Raw genomic sequence first — 24,414 nt, 5'->3', positions numbered from 1 at the left:
CTTGACCTAGTTTGCCCTAAAAACATCTCTTCCAGGAGGCCTATGAACCCTAGCCTTCCAGTAGGGAAGTATTAGCTCTTTTGGTGATGACTCATCAATGCACTTATAGAGAAACATACTGAAACAGGAAACATAAATACACACACAGCTCTGTCACTCACTCACTCTTGCATCTTTTATGTAGTTTTCCAGCACATGTTCTTTATTTGCATGTTGTCATTAACTGTAAGCGATTTAGTACATGGTGCTTGTCCTCACACATCTCTAAAACTAAGAGAAAGAAAGATGAGGGGAGAAGAAGAATGGTCTGGTGGGAAAGGTGCTGGGTGGGGACTCCAGAGATCTGGGTTGAATTCCCTGTTTTGATACAGCCTTCCTGTGTGACCTTGGGCAAGTCATTTTGTCTCTCTGTGCCTCACCGGCCCATCTGTCGGACTGGGGTTAATAGCACTACCCTACCTCACGGATTTTGTAAAGATCAATTATATTAAAAGATGGTGAAATCCTCCGGTATTGGGGGACCATAAAACTACCTTAGGTGGAATGATGCTATGACTGCAAGTAGTAATAAAATAATAGTACAATAAGACATATTAAAGGTGAATGTATCGGTTCCCCTTGTTGTTTAAGCTTATGAGAGGGCTCTGAGTTTTAATAAGCCTCGTCGCTGTGTTCTGATGAGAAGTAGCTTCATTTTGCCTTTTGCACTGCCAATTGCTGCAATCTATAAACCATCCTTTCCCCTGAAGTTTGGTCACCTCATGAAGCTTCAGCTGATGATTGATCAATAAGAGCTGTGGTCTTCTCCTGTCAAAATCACTGCAGCATTCTATAGTGCTGGCTCAAAATCTGTAGTGACGTTAATGTAAGCTGGAGATTGGGTGGAGCCATTTCTGCAAGAGGTGGTGGTTCCCCCCCCCCGCCCTCCTCCCACCCCCAATTATCATTGTGGTGACTTAGGGAAATACCGTTTTCAAGAAAGATAAAAGGGAGGGGGAAGTTACAGATGGGAGAAAAATGGGGAGAAATCACAGAATTAGCCCTCACATTTATTATTTAATTGTTAAAATAATAAGAAAATATATTTATCTAGAATGCTCAGATACCATGGTGAAGGCAACAGGCATAAGAATCTGAAGCTGAATCAGAGAAAATCACTACCTATTCAAAGTCTGAGAGACAAGGGTGAGGTAATATCTTTTATTGGACCAACTTCTGTTGATAAGAGAGACAAGCTTTTGAGCTTACCACAGAGCTCCTTTTCAGGTCTGGGAAACATACTCTGAGTATCACAGCTAAATACAAGATGGAACAGATTGTTTAGTATAAGTCCTTAACACACATTTCAAGGGACCATTCAAGGTGAAGTGGCCTGTTAACACCCCTCCAGTCAGAGAGGTGAGGAAAGGAAGGGAGAGAAAAAAAAAAGTCAACTAGAGGGGGGCAGTTGTTAGTGAGTTATAGATTTTTTTCATAAATCTGGTGTCTATTCAGTCCATGATTTTTAGTGTCAAGCAGTTATGAATTTAAGCACCGAGGCTCGTCTTTTGAAGGGATTGTGCAGGTTGCCTTTGAGGATAAGGACTGACAGATCAGATATAGAGTGATCGCTTTGTGAACTGTTCACCAACAGGTGACGTGGGTTTTTTGTCTTTTATCATTTTCCTGTGTGAGTTCATTCGAGAGTATTGTTATTGTCTGGTCTCACTCACATAGTTGTTGTTGGGGCATTTATTGCACTGGATGAGGTACAACACATGTTGTGATAAGCATGCGTAGGTCCCATGGATCTTGAAAGGTGCCTTTTGTGATTAGGGTTGCCAACTTTCTAATATCACAAAACCAAACAACCTAGCCCTGCCCCATCCCCCACTCACTACATTTCCCCCTCCCTCTGTGACTTGCTCTCCCCCACCCTCACTCACTTTCACTGGGTTGGGGCAGGGGGTTCAGGTGCAGGAGGGGGTGAGGGCTCTAACTGGGGGTGTGAGCGCCGGGGTGGGGCCAGAAATGAGGAGTTCAGGGTGCTGCTCTCAAGCAGTGGGCCCCCTGCCTAGGAGCCGGACCTGCTGGCTGCTTCTGGGGCGCAGTGCCAGGACAGGTAGGTCTCTAGCCTGTCTTAGCTCCGCAGCACCGCTGACCAGACTTTTAATGGCCCAGTCGGTGGTGCTGACTGTAGCTCCCAAGATTCCTTTTTGAACGGGTGTTCCGGTCGAAAACCGGACACCTGGTCACCCTAGTTGTGAGGTCTGTTGATCACTGTATCAGTGGAGATATGTCTATAGGTTTTGCATCTCTTGTTTTGGCAGAGTCTGGTGCTGCTTTGAGTTGGTGTGTCCTGATCTATGAGGAGCTTGCTTCTGAGGTTGACTTTGGAGAGGCTGGGGGCGTTGTTTCTGAAATTCACAGCTGTTGTTTTTCCATAAAGTATGTTATCTGAAAATGTATATAGGTCAAATTCTGCTCTAGATTACAGTTGTAAATCTAGAATAACTTCAGTGGATCTACTCCAAATTATGCTGGTGTACCTCAGAGCAGAATCTGGCCCTGTATCTGCAATATTTATTGCAAAATATGACCACTGATATTTCTCTCTCTTTTTTTCCTGCACATATAATTTTAGAGGTTAGGGTAGGAATTACTTATTTAGTGATGGTACCAAGACATAGGCAGACTTGGTAACATTCTGAAACCACACAGCAAATATCTGCTCTGGATCTGGATGGAGACCATAGCAGAAATATATTTAAAATCTTCTATTTCCTCCTTTTAGTCTGCCAATCCCAGACTGCTTACTGCCATCCTCACGCTCTGGCCAACCATTGCCATTACTGAGAAACTAATCTCACGCTCTGTAAGGAAGAGCTAATGGAAAGTCATTTAGTCCAGGCCAGTCCATGAGAGAGACAAAGTCTCAGTACAGAGAGTTTCTTTCTTGTAACCAGCAGTCGAAGGTGTGGAATGGGAGCAAGGTGTTTTTCGGGTTTGCGTTCTTAATCCAGAGCCAGATCAGAAGATTGAGAACATGCCTGAGATAAAGTGCATTAGAGAATCCACATTGGAGGCTTAGAAAGATAACTGTGGTGAACCAAAAGATCAAAATTACCCCGTATATGGAAATTAAAGCTTGTACTTGCACTTGCACAATGTGCTGGTGTTCTCAGCTGCCAAAAAGAAACGCCTACCTTAGCTTCTAAGTACAAAATTTGTTTATACAAAGTATAGGTGAGCTTAGGTAAAATAGAGCCCATGAACCATTGCTCCACTCTCTTCAGTTATGCAGATCCAGTGGCATTAATCCCAGCACGTACTATTCATATATTTAATAATGGGCCCATCCTACTCTCTGGAGCCCAGTTCCTCGGCTTGTATAATTCGTCATAGCTCAGTCAAAGTCAATGGAAAGGAGACAATTTACATTAGCTGAGTTTCTGTTCCCCGGGGTATTTTTACAAAAGCTTTATTAAAAAAAAAATAAAGCCTTGGTACACACAGTGAGCTAAGTGAGCTCATGGCTTTGCCACACCCTGCTTAACATCTGTTGTAGTACTAGAGACCAACTGACCCTCATCTTCACTGGCAATGATGTCAGCCTTCATTGCCTACTAATGAAATTTTCTAGCAAACATTGTCTTGCTTTCTCCTGTGCTAGCCCTTATGCATAAGAGGAGCTCCCTGTAAATATCCTCAAGGCCATTATCTTCTTCAAATCTCTCATTAAACCCCACCTTTGCCATGATATCTATAAATTGCTTAACAATTGCAAGGCAGAGGGTGAGCGGTATCCCAGCCCATTAAACTTCTTGCTATTATTCTGTGCTCAGAGGTGAAAGTAAGCTGGTATGGTAAGGTATGGTATACCGGCAAGAGCTGGTACACTGTGCCATGCCGGACCAGACCAGCTTCCCCAGGCTGGCGATTTAAAGGGTCAAGGGCTCCCTGCAGCGGCTGGAGCCCTGGACCCTTTAAATTGCCTCCTGAGCCCTGCTGCCGGAGCCCCGGACCCTTTAAATCACCGCTGTAGCTCGGGCGCCGCTACCCCGGGGCTTGGGCAGCGATTTAAAGGGCCCGGAGTTCTGCTGCGGTAGCAGTGGCTGGAGCCCTGGGCCCTTTAAATCACCCCTGAGCCCTGGGCTTCCAGCTGCAGCTGGGAGTCCCGGGGCCTTTCAGTCTTTAAAGGCCCCACCTCTTCTGGTTGAGGCCACGCCCACGCTCAGGACTCTGGCGTACTGGTAAGTCCTTTAAGTTACTTTCACCCCTGTCTCTGCTCCACCCCTGTCCATTAGTTGTATCCACCTGTTGTTTCTCATCTTATAGTTAGATTGTAAGCTCTCTGGGGCCGGGATCATCTTTCTGTTATGTGTGTGTACATTGGCACAATGTGGCTGCCATGTCTAGGCATTACTGCAATACAAATAACTAATCATAACAAGTTTATAGACTGTCTGGGCAAGCATCTTAAACAGACAGCCCTCAGTAATGTTTATTAATGATTCTGTTACCTGAATAAAGGGTGAAAAGCCTACCAATAGAAGGGTTGTTACATAGCCTCCTCTCCCCCCTTCCCCCCCCCCCCCACATTCTGGAGCAGCCTGCAACATCAACTAGCATTATAACAAGTATTTGTTTTTAAAGTGATAGCACTATCCCTTGAAAGCAGTAATGTATGGATAGCGCTATTTAATAGATGTGTAGGAATTGAGTGAGACATGCTCGTTCTCTTATGACTGGAAATGGTCATAAAAGAAATAAAAGTACATTTGCCTTGTTAATACAATTTGTATTACATATTCATAAACCATTTTATAAAACTCCCAAGGAAAAAATTCAATTGTACTGAAAGCACATAATGGTAGAGCAACCATACAGAAAACAGGCCGCATGCTACAGAATTAACTGCACCATGAATGAAATGCTATGTCTATAATAAACCCATTCAGATATAAATTATGGGAGAGTAGACGGAATGTTTGTTAAGCAATAAAGCTTGCAACCATACATGTGAAATTGAATGGGATTTATCATAAAATATTGTAGAGGATATGGCCTGAATATGTGTTACAAATTGACTGAATTAAAAATAATCCAGAGAAAGAAAGCTTTCGGGAGACTAAAATTTTAGGAAATGAGTTCATAAGCTATTTAGCTGTGGCCCAAAGTCCCCTGGTGCCAAGAAAAAGAGATTTAAGAAAATAAGAACTGCTTGATTTCTCAGAGAACCACAGATATGTTGTCCTAATTTTAATGTCCTAAATTTGTCATATAATCTGACTCCCTGTTGGGTAAAACAGCATCTCACTGGTTGGAGCAGAGGATAGGGAATTTGGCAAAACCCATGTTTGGTTAGCATGATTTACTGGGGAAGATTTTTTTTTCTTGAGTTATTTATCTCAGTAAGGCTGCTGTATTGAGAATAGGACAGATGATATTTTAGTTGGACTTTAAAGGGATATGCGGTATGTTTTCCCAAAAGACCTTACCAGCTATCTCAACACAAACAACAAAGTTGCTAAAGAATACATTCCATGGGTTTCCATGTAGCCTTTAGCTGGTCTTGGCAATATTCCACTTTCGAAAATTGCATAGTCTTAGCTTTCTTTGGATCCTCATTACTTCCAAAAATTGTAAATACTCCCAATTTTACAACATGATGGAAATATTGTACATATGCTTAAAAACCTTAACAGAAGCCCCAGAAATTATATTTAAAATTTAAAAATAGATATTTATGGGCTCTGGGGATAAATGAGAGACTGGATAAGTTACAGCCACAAATAACATTTGTAGCTATGGAAACAAACAACAAGGTAAGAAAATAAGGGTAATCAAACGCTGTGAACTCAGTGCCTGTAATGGTCAAGAAGGAATGGCCTCTTTTCTCCAATACACAGATGGGCAAATGCATTTCAGGGTGATTCTCACCTTCTGAAGCATTAGATAATGACTGTGGTAGGTGGACAACACATTAGCTGGACCTTTAGGGACACATCCTCAATCCTGAGGGACAGAATGTAAATCAGTTTTTCTCTGTTCACTTCATTAAAACGATATTGATTTATGCAAGTTGAGAATCTGGCCTATAGTCAGCCCCAAAGAATAGAGACCAAACTCTCTCTGTCTACAGAGCTTATGTGGTCTTACCTTGTTTAGTGAAACTAAGGTTCCTATTCACTTAAGTACATTTTGCTTTGTTGGTGGTTCTCTTTGTTTAAAAGGTTTGTTGGGCTGAAAAAATGGATACGTAACTTCAGTCATCAAGTTAATGTATCTGACCAGCTTCTCTTAAATCTTTTTGACTATGCAGTCCACTAGAGCACTTCTGTTTGCCATTTACTGTGTACGGTAAATAAAGGAATTCCCCATGATCTAGTGGGTGAGAGCTCTCTAACTTAGTTGTTTCCTGCTAACATTTCAATGTTTTAATTCCCTTTCTTGTAGAACAGTAACAGTTAACCAGCATTTCTGTGCTAGATAAAGATGAAAGCAGGTTTTCAGCAGCAGATTCTTTTTGTCGCCTTGCAAAATGGGTCTGCAAGCTTTCCCACTTAACAACCCACTCACCCATCCAGGAGATGTTTTACTGGTTTGTTTTATTTTTCTTCCCAGAAATACCACATGCAGCACAAATGTACTTCAGTGACATAGTACACATTGAGAATGGGTGACAATCCTATCCCTTTAAGGCATGTGCCCACTGGAGAGTGAGTTTATTTTACTCACAGAAATGCAGTCTATCAAAAGCCTCTTTTTAACAGAGGAGGAAAAGCCTGTTAACCTGACAAGCTGCATCTGAAAGGCCTTGGGTTCAAAGCTGCTCATCACTGTTGGTTGACATTCCCCTTTAGTGCCTTTGGAAGTATCAAATTTGCCAGGTATTGACTGCATTGCTGAGTTATCTGTTGAATAAGCACAATTTCCATAAAGGACATAAGGCCAGGGACATATTCACCATGCATTTTAAGACATGGTTGATTTGATTTTTTTCATTCCCTTCTCCCCTCACCCCACCCCCAAACATATTTCCCTCAAACTTAAACACTAAACTGTAACAGTATTCTTGTTTTGTTTTTTATTTGGGGAGTAATAGCATCAATTTAGCATTAATTTTCAGGCATTTTGCTCAGGGGTATGGGCTCTGGGAAGAACTAGCACAATGCTTATGGTGTCTGAATTATCTTTTGCCCCTAGACATGAATACTTCACACCAAGGTTAAGGTCACAGGCATGGTAGCATGAGCAAACTTGTCTGGAAGCTCTGCAGAAGACCAAATCTCTTTCTCGATGTATATAAATAAAAGACCCAGGATTTCAAATCTAGAGTTTAATATTTAAACTTTGTGTACATGTTTCTTAAATTAAGAACAAAAAAGCCCCAATGTTGAGTTGATTTTGGGAGGTACAGAATTCTAATTTTGGAGTACGAACATCAAAAACTGAACTCCACAATGCGCAAGGAAAAACAAACATTGGGTAATACACCTGGGCAGAGAAAATGAATGAACATTCAAAATAATGCCTGCAGCCACTCCAACAGAAAATATTTTGTGGACTAAAACACAATAGAAAGGGAGTCTGAATCCTGTTTTTCTTCTGACCACTTTAAGAAGTTGGTCCAATAAAAGATATTACCTCACTCACCTTGTCAGGTTTAAGATATTGTCAGTCAAGAGGCATGCAATTCAATGCAAATTCCATTACGTTCCTCGATCTCTGCGGACATTTATCATTGACCTGTCATATCTGAAAACAAAATAGATTTTGGTGGAGCTATGACTTTTACTCTTAGTGCAGGGTTCTTACCCAACTTGTTTTACATTCTTAAGTGTCATTTTTTGAATGAGCCAATCATGATTAGATCTTTCAGTGGATATGTCACAGAACAAAAAAATACATTATAAAACTGGTGGGAACACTTTTTTTCTTTTTTTGCAACTAAATACGTATGCCCTTCACTTAAGTGGCAAAACCTACACATAAGTCTGAAAATTGATGAGAAATATTTATTAACAAAAGAGGTTTAAGAGACCATGTGTACATGGGCATATTAGTGAGGTTCAAATTCTTTTGGAACAATTAACAATGCATCCTCCCATGCCAAATATTTGCCCATTGCAAGAAGTAAACCTGAACTAAATCTTTTGTGAAGGTTCAGCAAAGTAATGACAATAATATTTTGTAGTTCTACAACAGCTTTCGCCCGAGGATTACAGGGCACTTTGGCAGACAATAATTAAGACTCACAACACCTTTGTGAAATATGAATCCACTCCTTTTTGCAGATAAACTGAGGTATATCCAATAATCTTGAGTGTCCAAATTGAGCCTCCTGTGACCTAATTTTCACAGGTGCCAAATGTACCTTCCCAACGGGGATCTATATTAGGATTCTTGACACAAATGGACTCTGTAGCTCCCAAGCTTTCTAGCTCCCTGAATGAGGTACGTAGCTCATGCTGCACAAGGTCTGCTTAAGTCTTGGTCCAGAATAAACAATCACGATATATGGGCTGCTCACTGTGCTATATTGAGCACCAGCATCTCCCATTGACTATATTTGCCATGGTGGATACTCGGAACCTCTGAAAACAGGGCCAAGGTATCTCAAGTTGGGCACCCAAAAACTTTAGCTCCCAAAATTCACGAATGCTTTTGAACAATTTAATTTAAATAATTTGCTCAAGGTTATTCAGCAAGTCAGTATCGGAGTCAATATCAGAGCCATGAATAGAACTCCTGACTTTTGGCTTTATGCTCTAACCACTGTGATCATGCTTCACTAGCCTGGACCAGAAGTGGAAATGAAGAAATACTACAGGATTTACTAGGAATACTATTTCCACTGAATTTTGCAAACTCAAGAGGTTTGGGTAGTTTTCCATCCTCAAGAAAGTCGTAGGACTGAGACTGCTCCTGGGACTTTCACCTCTATGAGTATGAAATGGGAGACTCTCCTCACACTTCCTGCACTAGAAGGTGGTTGCGGTGCATGTCAGGCTTATTTTACTCTGGACAGCAAGTAAAACCAACCCCTAGAACTACACACACACCACGCAATCCATGATGTGAAAGCTTAATGGCCGCAAAATCTCCGCCCACAAAGAGAACAAGGAAAGAGTGGAGAAAACTGGCACACCAATAGCAGGAAATGGGTGGAGTCTCAGTCTGTGTCATCAAATGACAATCATTAAAGAAAGGCATTTGCTTGTAATTAATGGTAAAGGGGCTGATATAATAAAAGGCATGTCTGCCCTCTGCAATGAGAAGCTGGCAAGAGGCTGTGAAAGACACCAAAGAAAATCAATGTTATACAGCTTTGGTGGCCTGGTGCAGACCTCTGCAGTGCCAAAATCCAGACGTGTGTCTTATTGAACTGAGTCCTTATGTTTTATTTATAAATTACTGCTATAATTTATAAAAGAGATACAGCAGAAGAGGTATACCATTCCTATTCTTTTTAAAGCAACAGCTACTAAAACCAGGGTAATAAATATTTTTCCCCAGCGTAAAATGTAACACAATAGAATCTTTTTTACTTTGTGTTTGTTCCTTGTGCACTGTTACTACAGCAGATCTTCCCATAGTAGCGCTCACTTCGTCTATCATTCCACAATTTTGCTGTTAAGATCACTACATGTCAGTCATTTGAGATAAAAGAAATAGTCTCAGATGATGTTCATCTGGCATGCCATGTTACATTACAAGTTTTTATAACCCACACACTGAAGTTGTGAAAGAAATTAATTGCCGGTATCATTCCCCATAAAAACAAATAAATATTAATAGTTGCCTTTAAAGTCAATTGGAGGCTTGATTTTAATTCAAATTGTATTTCAACTTGTATTAGTTCAAGGACTGGCCAATCCTGGGATTTTAAATACAGATACTGGCATTTCTGATTGTCACACATTTTAAACATTTGTATTGGGATTTCAAACACTCTCCTAGTATAATGAGACTATGCATAATGATGTATTAAACATGACAGTGGCATTCACATCTCTGCTCTGAGTGCAGCAGGACATTAATAGATGTAATATTAGCAGTATTTGATTTTCTTGCGGCCCAAGCTTCTGTATTGTTCTGACCATTCCATTCTGACATCAGGACTATGTTTTCATACAGCTTGAACATCAGGCACTTCTTCATCAGAAGTCATCAGTAGTAGCACTACAAGGCTCAAATGAAGTAACAGACTGCAGGGTTCCTGCTGGCATATGCTCAACCCAACCACCTTTGAAAAGCTGGCCGTGCTTAATTAAATTGCATTTGAAACATACAGATGAAGAGCTTGCCAGGAAAAGAACACACATGCAAAGGGACTAAGGGCGGAAGAACCTCAAAATGTTTTGTTCAAATAAACTGCCAAGAAAGATTAAGAATCCAAACTCCCATACACTCAGCGTTAAGCATCCAAAAGTTACATATATTTGATCATCTGAATTACCCAAATTTCTTCCTTCAGTAGAATCTGGGCTGGAAATCTCATGGAAAAGACAGTCTCATGAGATGTTTAGTTAAATCAAAGAAAATAGTTAAATGTTACCACTTATATAGAGCAAAAGAAAAGAAATTCCATCCAATCCAAAACATTTCACGTTTTCTTTAACAAAAAAACATTTGCTTCCTCATTTGTTTGTCTTTTGTGCTATAAATATGTCAGTTGTTTAAAAGATGCAAGTGCCCTTATAAGCATATGGCGGATAAGCCAGGTTGTAAAGTATTCAGGTTCATGAACTGTGTTTATGCAGTTCATTGTCTAGTTCTCATGAATAATTGATTCTTGTCCTTCCTGCACAAATATTTCTATCAGATACCATTCAAATGGATAGCAGGTGCTTGATCTGGTGAGAAATAAAGAGGCTGTGTTCTTTAACTTAAACTGTAATGCAAGACAACCTGAGTGGTGGTTTACAGAGTGGAGTCACGCATTTCAAATTGGATTCATTGAGGGAGAGAGACTCTGATTAAAAATATGCACAATTCAGATGTGTAGAAATTTCTGAGAAGTAATTGTTCTAGACCATGCTGACACATTGTATTTTAATTTATGTGTGCTGTGTGTGAATGTGCAATTGTGAATGGACTATCGTTAAAACATGGCTTGGTATAACAACAGGTTAGGTTAGTTAAAAAGAAGAATATATTTGTACCTGGTAAATTTATATAACAGGATCATTATGTCTCAGGACTTAAAAAGCAGACCATACCTTCTCCAGAATATTGTAATGACCAGGAGGCATAGAAGAGTAATTGTATTACCCAATATGTCTGAGGCTTGATGTCTGTTCCTTTAAATTTAGAACCTCTTAAAAACAATTATCACTTTCTTCCACTACAGGAAAAGTCAGTCTACACATGAGTCAATTCAGTTCTGAGAACCAAAGTGTGCATGTGGGCACAGAAGTGAGAAGGGCAGAGGTAGAACACCCCATTGGGCCTGATTCTGATCTCAGATCATTGTAACTCCATTGGCTTAATTGAAGCTGCACCTCATTTTACATGGGTGTCTAATCAGAATTAGGCCCAAAGACGTATGAGAAAAGGTACAGAGATCAGGACCTGATTCTGCTCTCACAAAAGTCAATGAGAGTTTTGCCATTGACATCAATAGGAGATGGAGCAATTCCTAGGAGAGTTGCTCTTTGATGTTGTCTTACTATCTGTAACTTGTACGGTGTTGTGTGTAACAAACTGATATCAATAGGGATTCTTTGGAGAAGCTCCCTGTGGAAACAATTTTGTGTGTATGTTTTATCTCCTTCCCATGCTGATCTGTGGGGTGATGAGATTCTTTGCCATTCTTTGAAATGTTGATGTTCCATTAAAAATTCCAGCATTCTGAAGGGCACAGAACACAAAAGTAGCATTGATATGCATGTATTTTACATCAGTTACCCGCTGCATTACTCTTTGAGAGCATGGGAAAAATACTTGCTCTGTGGGTTCTAACCCATTGCTGCCTTACATATGTTATATCTTGCTGTATTCCCCCTTCGGTATTTTTGGACTATTTTAATTTTCACATCATAGACATTACCAGACGGAGAAGCCTGGAGACTGAAGTCCTCTCTTTAATCCACAAAACACATGCAGTCTTCCCAGATTTCTCACTTCGTGGCACATCTTTTCCTCCCTTCCCCTACTAGGGATGAAAGAAGGGCTCCGTCATATAGAAGATAGTTCAGCCTTCATGTTCAGTCAGTCTTTGGCTGTGCTAATGAGACTACTAACTGGATGGATGACATTTGTGGTGTCAACAGCTTCTGACAGGGGACCGGACTTAGACCCACTGAATGCAATATAATGAGAATAGCTTGCAGTTACTATTAAATTTATACCATTGAACTAGGCAGGCATTCTGTCATGTTTTGGGGTGCCATCCAGACCAGTGAGAGGCTGCGTCACCACTTGTCCTATAATCCTGAGTGCCTTAAAGTGCTCTGTTGCTGTAACTTCCTGTCTGGATGCTCCCAGCCAGCAGACAAGCATGCACTGAGTGTGCGTGTATTAAGCAGCCCTGGTTCAGCAATTCTGACTCCAGCAGCCTGCTTGTTTATACCACAGTCACACTTTGGTCTCCACCAGCCTTGGTTGCTATTAGCCATGTGACCGCAACACACCCCCAGTCCTGAATTTCCCCCAAACCATCTGCCCTGAAATGTCCAGCTCTCTCCTGGAACATTCAGAGGAGCAATTGGGTCCATTGATCCTTTAAAGAGATAAAAGCACAGTAGCCTGGTGCTTTAAGTGGAGTTAATAATTACTTCAGATCAAACACAGCACTGGGCTGGTTTAGAATAGAAGTAAAACAAGTTTATTTAATCAAAAAGTGAGAGTTTAAGTGAGTTCAGGTATACAGGATAAAGTCAGAAATGGTCACAAACAAAAGTGAAAAACACTTTCTAGTGACTAACACTTAACAAAGCTACAGTCTTAGTTCACGGTAAGGTTCTTACCAAACCTCCTTGGCCGGGATCTCCCACAAAATACAGAGTGCTTGTTTCCTTTGTCATCTTAGTTGAAAGATAACTTGGGTGTCTTTGTCCCTCACTTTTATAGTCCAGTGAGGAAAGGTACGAGGGAGTCTGGTGAAGAAGGTTCCATGCTGGTTGCGTCCCCACCAGTGATTTCTACTATACAAATTGATCTGTCTCTGCAGCCTCTGATATGCCAATGAATGGCCACTTGACTAGGATTGTCAGTGAGTGCACCTATATGGAGGAATCAGCCTTTTCTCTGTCTGGAGAAAACCTGTTTACTTCCCCAGACTTCTCTGGTTCAAATAAATTTTAGTTCAATGTTTCCTTCACCTTTGTACAGTCTTTTGGGCATTTACCATACATCCACCTTGCAAGAATATTAGCGATCACTGTTGTTGGTTTTCCAATTATGCCTTGTACAACACCTATTAGACACAGCTTATGACTTAGTGAATCGGGGTACACTGAACTGGTCAGGCCAGCTGAAATTCACTATCCAATATCAGTAAACTCTTTGCCATCTGGAATTGGGGTGCTCTGAGGAGCTCATAATCCCTGTGAATAGTTTTCCTGTTCTGTTAGTCACACTAGCACTTGTGCTTTCCCCAAACCTATACCTATCCTCCAGTGCTTTGGTTTTCACCATTTATTTGTGCTTTCATTGCAGATGGGAATTCTTTAATCCTGGATATCTTTGTGCCACATTTAGTACCACACCCTCTTTCCCTTATCTCACAGTCATCCATCCTCTATATCCCCTTGCCAGTCAAACTCATCCAATTCCTAACATTTAGTTTCCTAAGCCCATGATTAATAGCTAGGATTATAGCGCCCAGTTCCAAGTAAAAGTGAGCAAGTACTGTAGCTGCGGAGCTCGCTGCCAAAAGCGTGTCATGTTTTATAGCAAGTATGGGTCTCAGCTGGGCTGGAACACCCTTTTGCATGTTACTTATTTTGGGTAAGATGTTCCGTGATAGAATGGCTAATAATGAAAAGATTCACCCTTTTTTTTGAACACCAAGAGGCTCTCTGAGTGAGGAGGCTCAAACGAGTGCTTTAGTCCCTGAAGCTAGTAGTATCCTAAAAAGCTCTGTCTTCTATAAATATTACCCTATTCCTGACCTTCCTTCATTTTCCATGCTGGATTCTACTTCTGAATCTATTCATTTTGAGTCAGCAACACAATCCTCCCCTGGAACTGACAACATGGATACACCTTGCCAGCTATAGCAGTTCATAACATATATATTATTGAAATATTGGCAATGGTGTCTAAAACCACAAACAGAATAAGTTGTACCTAGAGAAACTACTTTTTTCAGAGGCTTTAATAGCCAACAATTACTAAAAATATCCTTCCTCTTTATATAATTTCAGATATAGTATTTAGTGCACAAGCAACAAAATTCATAAATCAACAACTCTTCACAAAGGCTTCTCTTTCCCATGCTACCCAAAATATTCATATGGGGCAATGTACAGTTCCTAAGCACAGACAGTAATTTCTTTCTGCTCTTTATGAAGAGAATTTAGTGCTAGATGAAGACGACAGATTGGTAGTCTTCACATCTGAAATTCTCTCCTCTGCCACAGAACAAACATAAGCTCCAGTTCTGCAAACACCTGGGCATACACTTAACTTTAAGTGTATCAGTGGTCCCATGGGTTTGCTCACACTATTATAAGCTCTAAGTCCCAGCAGATTGGCACCCCATACCACTTGTCTCTCTCCACACACACACACACACTCTCTCTCTCTCCTTACCCCACAGACCTCACAGTCTAACTAAATGAGACACGGGAAGCAGGGCTGTGAAGTGATTTGCCCATGGTCATGCAACAGAGCTGGGAATGGGGACTAGGTTGTCTTGCAGGACCCTGACCACCCTGCCCCCTGCCTGGCCTATATCCGTTCTAAAGGGATTGACTGGGGTGAGGAGGTATTTCTCTTATCATGCCTCCAAAAACAGTGCCAAAGGAATGGGGGCGGAGGTTGGTGACACAATAGGAAAGGTGCTGAGACTACCAAATCATGTTAAGTTGCCAAACTCTGATCACTGCCAACCTCTGCTGGATTCAAAGTGGTGATCTGGATTTGAAAGAGTGCACATGATATCAGTGCAATTTATAAAGTTTTGCTTACATTATCTGTATGCGCACACTGCATGGGCATCTACATATATTGCCCCTACTAATCAAGAAACGTCATCTAATCAGGTTCTTATACCATGCTTATCATAAGAACATAAGAATGGCCATACTGGGCCATCCAGCCCAGGATCCTGTCTACCCGACAGTGGCCAATGCCAGGTGCCTCAGAGGGAGTGAACCTAATAGGTAATGATCAAGTGATCTCTCTCCTGCCATCCACCTCCACCCTCTGACAAAAAGGGACTAGGGACACCATTCTGTACCCATCCTGGCTAATAGCTATTAATGGACTTAACCTCCATGAATTTATCCAGTTCTCTTTTAAACCCTGTTATAGTCCTAGCCTTCACAACCTCCTCAGGCAAGGAGTTCCACAGGTTGACTGAGCTGAGTGAAGAAGAACTTCCTTTTATTTGTTTTAAACCTGCTGACCATTAATTTCATTTAGTGGCCCCTAGTTCTTATATTATGGGAACAAGTAAATAACTTTTCCTTATTCACTTTCTCCACACCACTCATGATTTTATATACCTCTATCATATCCCCCCTTAATCTCCTCTTTTCCAACTGAAAAGTCCTAGCCTCTTTAATCTCTCCTCATATGGGACCCGTTCCAAACTCCTAATCATTTTAGTTGCCCTTTTCTGAACCTTTTCTAATGCCCGTATATCTTTTTTGAGATGAGGGGACCACATCTGTACGCAGTATTCAAGATGTGGGCGTACCATGGATTTATATAAGGGCAATAAGATATTCTCCATCTTATTTTCTATCCCTTTTTTAATGATTCTTAACATCCCGTTTGCTTTTTTTGACTGCCGCTGCACACTGCGTGAACGTCTTCAGAGAACTATCCACGATGACTCCAAGATCTTTCTCCTGATTAGGTGTAGCTAAATTAGCCCCCATCATATTGTATGTATAGTTGGGGTTATTTTTTCCAATGTGCATTACTTTACATTTATCCACATTAAATTTCATTTGCCATTTTGTTGCCCAATCACTTAGTTTTGTGAGATCTTTTTGAAGTTCTTCACAGTCTGCTTTGATCTTAACTATCTTGAGCAGTTTAGTAGCATCTGCAAACTTTGCCACCTCACTGTTTACCCCTTTCTCCAGATCATTTTATGAATAAGTTGAATAGGATTGGTCCCAGGACTGACCCTTGGGGAACACCACTAGTTACCCTTCTCCATTCTGAAAATTTACCATTTATTCCTACCCTTTGTTCCCTCTTTTTTTTTTTAACCAGTTCTCAATCCATGAAAGGATCTTCCCTCTTATCCCATGACAACTTAATTTACATAAGAGCTTTTGGTGAGGGACCTTGTCAAGGGCTTTCTGGAAATCTAAGTACACTACGTCCACTGGATCCCCCTTGTCCACATGTAGCGGATCATCACCATAGTATCTGAGCATTTTCCACTAGTGCATTAAGCAATGTGACAACACATCTGTCATGTGTTGCTTTTTCTCTCACCCTCTTCCCAGTGCAGTGGAGTGTCTTGTTCCTTAGTAGTGTTTTTTTTTTTTTTTTAAATATAAACCTGTTGCTCTGTGTTTGTTAGAGAAGGCATTTCAAAGAAATAGGCCTTGCCCTTGAAGAGGAAAGTGGAGAGGTTTGTGATGGTCCTCAGTTCTTTGTTGAGTTCATTCGTTGCACAATCTCAGACCAGCCCCTGAGGAAGTTTTGTCTCTTGCACAGATGAGTTTTACCTTATTGTAGAGAATTCCGTTGTGCCAGAGGAGTGTAGTTGTCGACAAATCTTTGTCCTAGAGCTTTGGATGATCTTTTAGAGATCCTGGGCCCAGGCCATGTAGCACTTTGAAGATAAGGATGAAAACTTCCCTAGGAGTGATCCGCAGTCAGTAAAATGTGGCCTGCAAAGATGTGCTGTGTATCTTTTCAAGAGCTCTGTCTGGAAAATTTTTAATGTGTAATGCTATACAAGTGAGTCACAATAATATTAACAAATAATACAATTTTAGTAATTAATTGAGAGTAAGAATGGTATTTGGTGTGATGGGATGCTATCACTTTAAAAGCAGGGCAGGCTGGGAACCTTAGAGAGGATACACACTGTGGTGAAGGAAGCCCCGAGGGGACCCTGTTAAGCAGCACATTTTGAAAGTATGGGTTGTGTCTGAATTTTTTTCACTGATTTTTTGCTTCCTTTTCTTGCTAGTAAACTGGGATTTGGCCGAGTATTCCTCACAGCTCTTAGGGTACGTCTACAGTATGAAATTATTTTGAAATTATTCTATTCAAATTTTCGGAAGCTATTTTATACATTTGGTCTTCTGTGTCCCCACTAAAGTGCGTGAATTCGGCGGATTGCGTCCACAGTACCAAGGCTAGCATCGAATGTCGGAGCGGTGCACTGTGGGTAGCTATCCCACAGTTTCCGCAGTCCCTGCCGCCCATTCGAATTCTGGGTTAAGCTCTCAGTGCATGATGGGGCAAAAACATTCTCGCGGGTGTTTCTGGGTGTGTGTCATCAGAAAGCTACGGCAGACAATCGCTTCGTGCCTTTTTGGCGTGCAGATGCCGTACTGCTTTCAGCAGATGGTGCACCGCTGCTCTCCTGCTACTATGAATCCACCTCTCCAACTCAACTCTGCTCGGCCATCATGAACTGAGCAGCACAGCTTCCGCCGCCAACTCTGCTCTCCTGCTATTGCCACGCTTCTGAGCTTCTCTACATTGTCTGTCCTGGGCTCCCACCTCCGTGAAAGCCACAGAAGACAACCATTTTCAGCCTTTGTTCGGCTACCGTGAACCAAACAGCACAGCTTCCGCTGCCACTCTGCTCTCCTACGTTTTGCACCCTTTTTCCAGGATTACCCGTGCAGGCGCCATAGCCATAGAGCCCGATCAGGTGTCCGCTGCAGTTTTGACCATTGTAAATACCTCACACATTATCCAGCAGTACGTGCAGTACCTGCAAAACCAGATGAGGAAGCAACAACAGCGCGATTACTATACTGATGAGGACATGGACACAGATGGCACAGCTTGTGGCGATTGGGAGATCATGGTGCTGTTGGGCCAGGTTCATGCCGTGGAACGCCGATTCTGGGCCCGGGAAACAAGCACAGACTGGTGGGACCGCATAGTGTTGCAGGTATGGGATGATTCCCAGTGGTTGAGAAACTTTCGTATGCGTAGGGCCATTTTCATGGAACTTTATGACTTGCTGTCCCCTGCCCTGAAGTGCAAAGACACCAAAATAAGAGCAGCCCTCGCAGTTGAGAGTGAGTGGCCATAGCCCTGTGGCAGCTTGCAATGCCAGACAGCTACCGGTCAGTCAGGAATCAGTTTGGAGTGGGGAAATCTACTGTGGGGGCTGCTGTGCTGCAAGTAGTCAACGCAATCATTGACAAGCTGCTATCAAGGGTAGTGACTTTGGGAAATGTGAAGACCATTGTGGATGGCTTTAATGCGCTGGGGTTCCCTAACTGCGGCGGGGCGATAGATGGAACGTATATCCCTATTTTGGCTCCGGAACACCGGGGCGGCCAGTACATAAACTGCAAGGGGTACTTTTCCATGGTGCTGCAAGCACTGGTGGATCACAAGGGACGTTTCACTGACATCAACATGGGATGGCCAGGAAAGGTGCATGGTGCTCGCATCTTCAGGAACTCTGGTCTGTTTGAGCAGCTGCAGGAAGGAACTTACTTCCCAGACCAGAAAATTACTCTTGGGGATGTTGAAATGCCTATAGTTATCCTTGGGGACCCAGCCTACCCATTAATGCCATGGCTCATGAAGCCATACACACGCACCCTGGAAAGTAGTAAGGAGTTCAACGATAGGCTGAACAAGTGCAGAATGGTGGTAGAATGTGCATTTGAGCATTTGAAAGCGCGCTGGCACAGTTTACTGACTCGGTTAGATCTCAGCACAACCAATATTCCAATTGTAATTGCTGCTTGTTGTGTGCTCCACAATATCTGTGAGAGCAAGCGGGAGAAGTTTATGGTGGGGTGGGAGGTTGAGGCAACTCGCCTGGTGGCCAGTTTCGCACAGCCAGACAACAGGGCAATTAGAAGAGCACAGCAGGGCGCCGCTACACATCAGAGAAACTTTGAAAGCCAGTTTCAGGACTGGCCAGGGTACGGTGTGAGAGTTGTATTTGTTTCTCTTAAAGTTACCCACCCCCTATATATATAAAAGGAAATAAAGTCACAATTGTTTAAAAACCGTTCTTTATTATTTGTTGCACAAAACATTGAGTGAAATCAGAAGCTAGATGGGGAGGGGGAAGGACAAGTCCAGAAACCAAATCAAAATTTAGAATATGCCAGCTCTCTGCTGCTTGTGAAATCCTCTGGGGTTGACTGTGTGGGTCCCCGTAGCCTCCTCCCCCTTACCCCCCCGTGGGGTTGGGCGTCTGGGTGAGGAGGCTATGGAACTTGGGGAGGAGGGAGGGCAGTTATTCAGGGGCTGCAGCGGCATTCTGTAGTCTTGCTGCCTTTACTGCATTAGATCCACCATAGAGCGGAGCATGTCAGTTTGCTCCCCCATGAGCTTGACCATAGCATCCTGCCTGCTCTCATCGCGCACGTCCCTCCTCTCTTTGTATTCATGTAACGCTTTATGTGACTCCGCATTTGATTGCCTCCACGCATTCATCTGGGCCCTATCAGTGCAGGAGGACTGCATGAGCTTGGCAAACGTGTCGTCCCAAGTTCGTTTTTTCCGCCTTCTAATCTGGACCAGCCTCTGGGATGGAGTAGATAGGGGCCGCATTGAAACATTTGCACCTGCTGCAGGAGAAGAAAAAGGGAGGGTAGTATTTTAGAAGATACATTTTAGAGAACAAAGGGGACACTGTTTCTCAGTGAAACAGGCAATTCATAGTACATACCACATGTTCTTTCTGTACAAGGTCTCATTTTGCCTCTTATACTGAAGTGCCTGCCACTTTGGTGTGAGTAAGCCATCACCATGCAGCCAGGCAACAGAATTCAGCTTGCAGGCAGCTTGCGGGCTCTCTGGGATGATCGCTTCACACAACACCCTCTTCTCCCCCCCACCCCCGCACCCACCGCAGGGCTCCGATGAGGCTCTGAGCAGGGATGAGCCCTTTAAACTAAACACGAACAGCCCAGCATGGCTGGGTTTCCCCCCACCACGTGGCTTCGATCAAGCTTTCACTCACCAGAAGTGCCTTCACTAGGGTCATGGTCCGGGAGCATGCTTTGGGAGTAGAGGGAGGCTATTGGCTCCAGTATTAAGAATAGTTCCTGGCTAGGGGGGAAAACAGATTCCCCACTTGCCACGTGTACATTCTCCTCCTCCTCTTTGTCCTCCAAAAACTCATCCTCCTTGCTCCGTGCTACTCCCCCCTTGCAGGTGTCCCTGGACAGTGGTGAGGTAGTGGTGTTGTCACCCCCCATAATTGCATGCAACTCACGGTAGAAGCGGCATGTATGGGGCTGTGACCCAGAGCACCCGTTCGCCTCCCTGGCTTTTTGGTATGCTTGCCTGAGCTCCTTGATTTTTGTACAACACTGTTCTGTGTCCCTGGAGTAGCCTCTTTCCGGCCCTGGAGACTTTAGCGTATGTATTTGCATTCCTTTTTTTGGAAAGTAGTTCTGCCATAACAGATTCATCTCCCCAACATGCAATGAAATCCAGTACTTCCTGTTTGGACCATGGAGCTCGTCTGCAAATCCGGGACTGTGTGGTCGCCTGTGATGGTGGACTCTGCATGGTTGCCTATCGTGGTGGACGGTGCTGATGTTTGTAAAGTGCATTGAAATGTTCTGCTGAAAAGTGCTACATAGGAAATAGCTATTCTTATAAGTAGCCCATTTTTGTACAAAATTTAGAAATGTGTAAAAACATAAAGCTAACTCAGGAGACCCCCCCCCATATCTGTAATTATGAACACAAACTAGCACCTAAGTTCCCCAAAACTCATTTTCAAATACCACCCTGATTTTCTATAGCTAACTAAAGAACTAAAACACTTTCATGGAAATATAGGGCTGGAAGAGATTTCAAGAGGTCATCTATCCCTCTGAGCTGAGACAGGACGAAGTTATACCTAGACCATCCCTGACAGGTGTTTGTCTAACCTATTCTTAAAAACTTACGACAGGGATTCCACAACCTCCCTTGAAAGCCTACTCCGAAACTTAACTACCCTTATGGTTAGAAAGTTTTTCTTCATATTCAACTTAATCTCCCTTGCTGCAGATTAAGCCCATTACTTGTCATACTACCTTCAGTGGACATGGAGAACCGTTGTTCACCATCCTCTTTATAAAAGCCTTTAACAGACTTGAAGGTTGTTATCTGGTCTTCCCTTCAGTCTTCTTTTCTGAAGACGAAATTCCCCCCCCCCCCTTTTTTTAACATTTCTACATAGGTCAGGTTTCTAAACCTTTTATCATAATTGTTGCTGTCCTCTGGCCTCTGTCTCCAATTTGTTCACATCTTTCCTTAAGTGTTGTGCCCAGACCAGGACATAGTACTACATCTGAGACCTCACCAGTGCCACACAAAGTGCGACAATTACCTCCTGTGTCTTATATACCACACCACACACTTGTTGATACACACTAGAATGATATTAGCTTTTTTTGCAACTGTGTCACATTGCTGACTCATATTCAGTTGGTGATCCACTATAACCCCCCAGATCCTTTTCAGCTGTACTACTTATTATTTCAGCTGTACCACCACGCTACTTATTCACCATTTTGTAGTCGTGCATTTGATTTTTTCCTCCCTAAGTGAAGACCTGCTTGACACTATTGAATTTCATGTGTTGATTTCAGACCAGTTCTCCAATTTTGTCAGGATCATTTTGAATTCCAGTCCTATCCTGCAAACTGCTTGCACATTTTTTTCATATAAGCTTCACAAAAGCCTTGAGAAGTAGGTAATTATAGTTAGTCCTGTTTTGTGGATGAGAAATCTGAGGCACAGAGAAGTCTTCCCAAGTTAGAGAAGGAACCTAGGCTTTCTGAGTGTTAGACCGGTGTTTCTACCACAACACCAGCTCTCATGAGTGAGAGCTGATATGAGCAGCTAAATACTGGATGCCTTAATTTAGGGCCCCAATTTTGAAAATCCAAACTACACTTCAGAGTTTATTCTTCCCTAATAACGTTTTTGTCTGAATAAGGAAAATCCATATGGGTAAGGTGCATTAGAGGTGAAGATGTTCAAAGGTACAAAGGACAGTTGGAGACCCAAGTCTCATTGAAAGTCAATAGGCAATAACTGCCCTTTGTGCCTCATAAAATCTCTCTCATACTCCCACATGTAGGCCACATATTCACAAACTTGCATGCCATGATGTTCATGTTTTAAGGACCTCAGCTGTGCATGCATATACTGTGATTGCACAGGTAGCTGCAGAAATTGTGCATTCAAATGACCCATTAGATGCATCATTGATCACTTACATATTCTAAACCTATTTACCCAATTGTGTAGCAATAAGTCCACAAAATACATGCTATTTTATGGACACAGTAGACAAAATATCAGAGTCAAATAAAAATATTGCAGAACACTGAAGCTACTAAGATCAGAATTTTGTTCTGTTCATTTCTTAATTAGACTTTGAAATGTGAGTAGACAGTAGTACTGTAGTTGCAGTGTTCTGTAAATTATACCTAGACCATGTATAAGGATGAGCTACTGGGCCACAGCATATTAGTGTACTGTCACTTGATTATTCACATTTCCACTTGCTCACCAGCCAAAGAAAGAGAAGCAATGAGTCTGAAACCTCAGCTGGCTTGACTTAAAAATCTCTATCAATAATAATAATCGAAACCACATAAAAATTAAATTATGCTCTACATAGATATTTCAACAGTGGTGTTCAGAAGTGCTGAACTCTCATATGTGGGTTTGGAGCCTCAATATATCACCAAATCATGCAGTAGAGAGGATGATTTTTAATACCAGTACAAGTCCTTGGTGTTACTATGTATAGTACTAGAGCTAAGCAAATAATTTGTATCAATTAACTATCTGTATGAAGTTAGACTTTGGTTTTGTTTGTGGAAAGTCCATGCGAAGATGATTCTTTCACCAATGTGGGACTAAGCCCAGTGAAATCAATGGAAAGATTCCCATTAAGCTGTGGATCAGGCCCTATTAGAAATTACTCAACGGGCTTCTTGTGATTTGCTTTTTAAATTTTGCAAACAGATTCCAAGCATTTGACAGCGAGGTCTGTAAACAGGATTAGGGTATTTTAGAAAATTATGAGCCTTTCTCTTTCTGGGCAATGTTGTCATTCTGTAAAAATTAGGCTACTGTCAGAGTTGTCATCTGGGCACAGACTGACTTAATTTTTCTTTATCCTGTTCACACAAAGTAATTACATTTGTTTGCACAGTTCTAGCTGCAAAAGGGTGTGGTCTGACCTGTGTGTTCTCTGGCTCAATAAATCACCACTATGCCAGGAGCCAATCCCAATTGTGTGGGAAGGTAAGCAATGTCTCATTCTGTATGAAACATCCATAAATACTGAAGTGCAGGAGCTTAAATGCACATTCCTTCATGTTTCTTCCCATAGGTGTGTGTTAAAGATGGGATGTTGCCCTTCATTAATCGGATAATGAATACATTATATACATTGAAATAACGAATAAATAAAATAAATTGACTAACAGGCCACTCCCACTGGGTTATTTTATGTTATGGCACAGTTGTTAAGCACTTGGGAAAACCTATTAATACCAAGCAAGAGAATAATATTTTGTGCTGTAATTCTACTTGTCACACTTTTTTTATTTCACATCTCTCTCTCTCTCTCATCTTTCTTTGTAATTGGACACACAAATATTAAGATGTAACTACCTATACAAAAAAAGATGAGAGAAAAATCTGAACAGGTCAGCATGTGCACAAAAAGTTCTACAGTGTGAAAGTCCAAAATCAACTAAATACAGAGGGGTTTGCGTGGAGGGGAGGGTGTGTGTGTACATATATATAAAAATAATTGGGAAAATGGGTTAATAAAAAGAGCTGACTTTGACAACTTGCCTATTTTAATACACAAAGCATTTAATAGACCAATGCACTGAACATCCGTATTGGATAGGTTCTGGGTAGGAAACAGCAGCAGCCATAAAATACTCAGCCACATCCTATATATAACAATGAAGATTTGAAAACAAGGACACTAGGTTATATATTAGCCTTTTTTCCTTTAGTGAGCACTTGTTCAACAACAAAAAGCAGGCAGACGAGACACTGATATAATGTCTCTTTGAACAGATATCACCTTCCATCAGTTTCAGT

At 41.9% G+C, this 24,414-nt stretch overlaps 1 long non-coding RNA gene across 1 annotated transcript in view; it reads right to left on the bottom strand.

Moving 5' to 3' along the window:
* Nucleotides 1-19,845: 19,845 nt before the first annotated feature.
* LOC119563707 overlaps nucleotides 19,846-24,414 on the bottom strand; it is a 42,301-nt gene continuing 37,732 nt past the window's right edge. The window contains exon 3 of the long non-coding RNA XR_005222273.1: nucleotides 19,846-19,904. This is a non-coding gene — a long non-coding RNA (uncharacterized LOC119563707). The remainder of the gene's footprint in view (nucleotides 19,905-24,414) is intronic.

This window comes from Chelonia mydas, chromosome 12, assembly GCF_015237465.2.
Source record: "Chelonia mydas isolate rCheMyd1 chromosome 12, rCheMyd1.pri.v2, whole genome shotgun sequence".
Classification (NCBI taxonomy): Eukaryota; Metazoa; Chordata; order Testudines; family Cheloniidae; genus Chelonia; species Chelonia mydas.
Note: the sequence above shows the minus strand (reverse complement) of the source record. Positions and strands in the feature narration are given on the sequence as shown.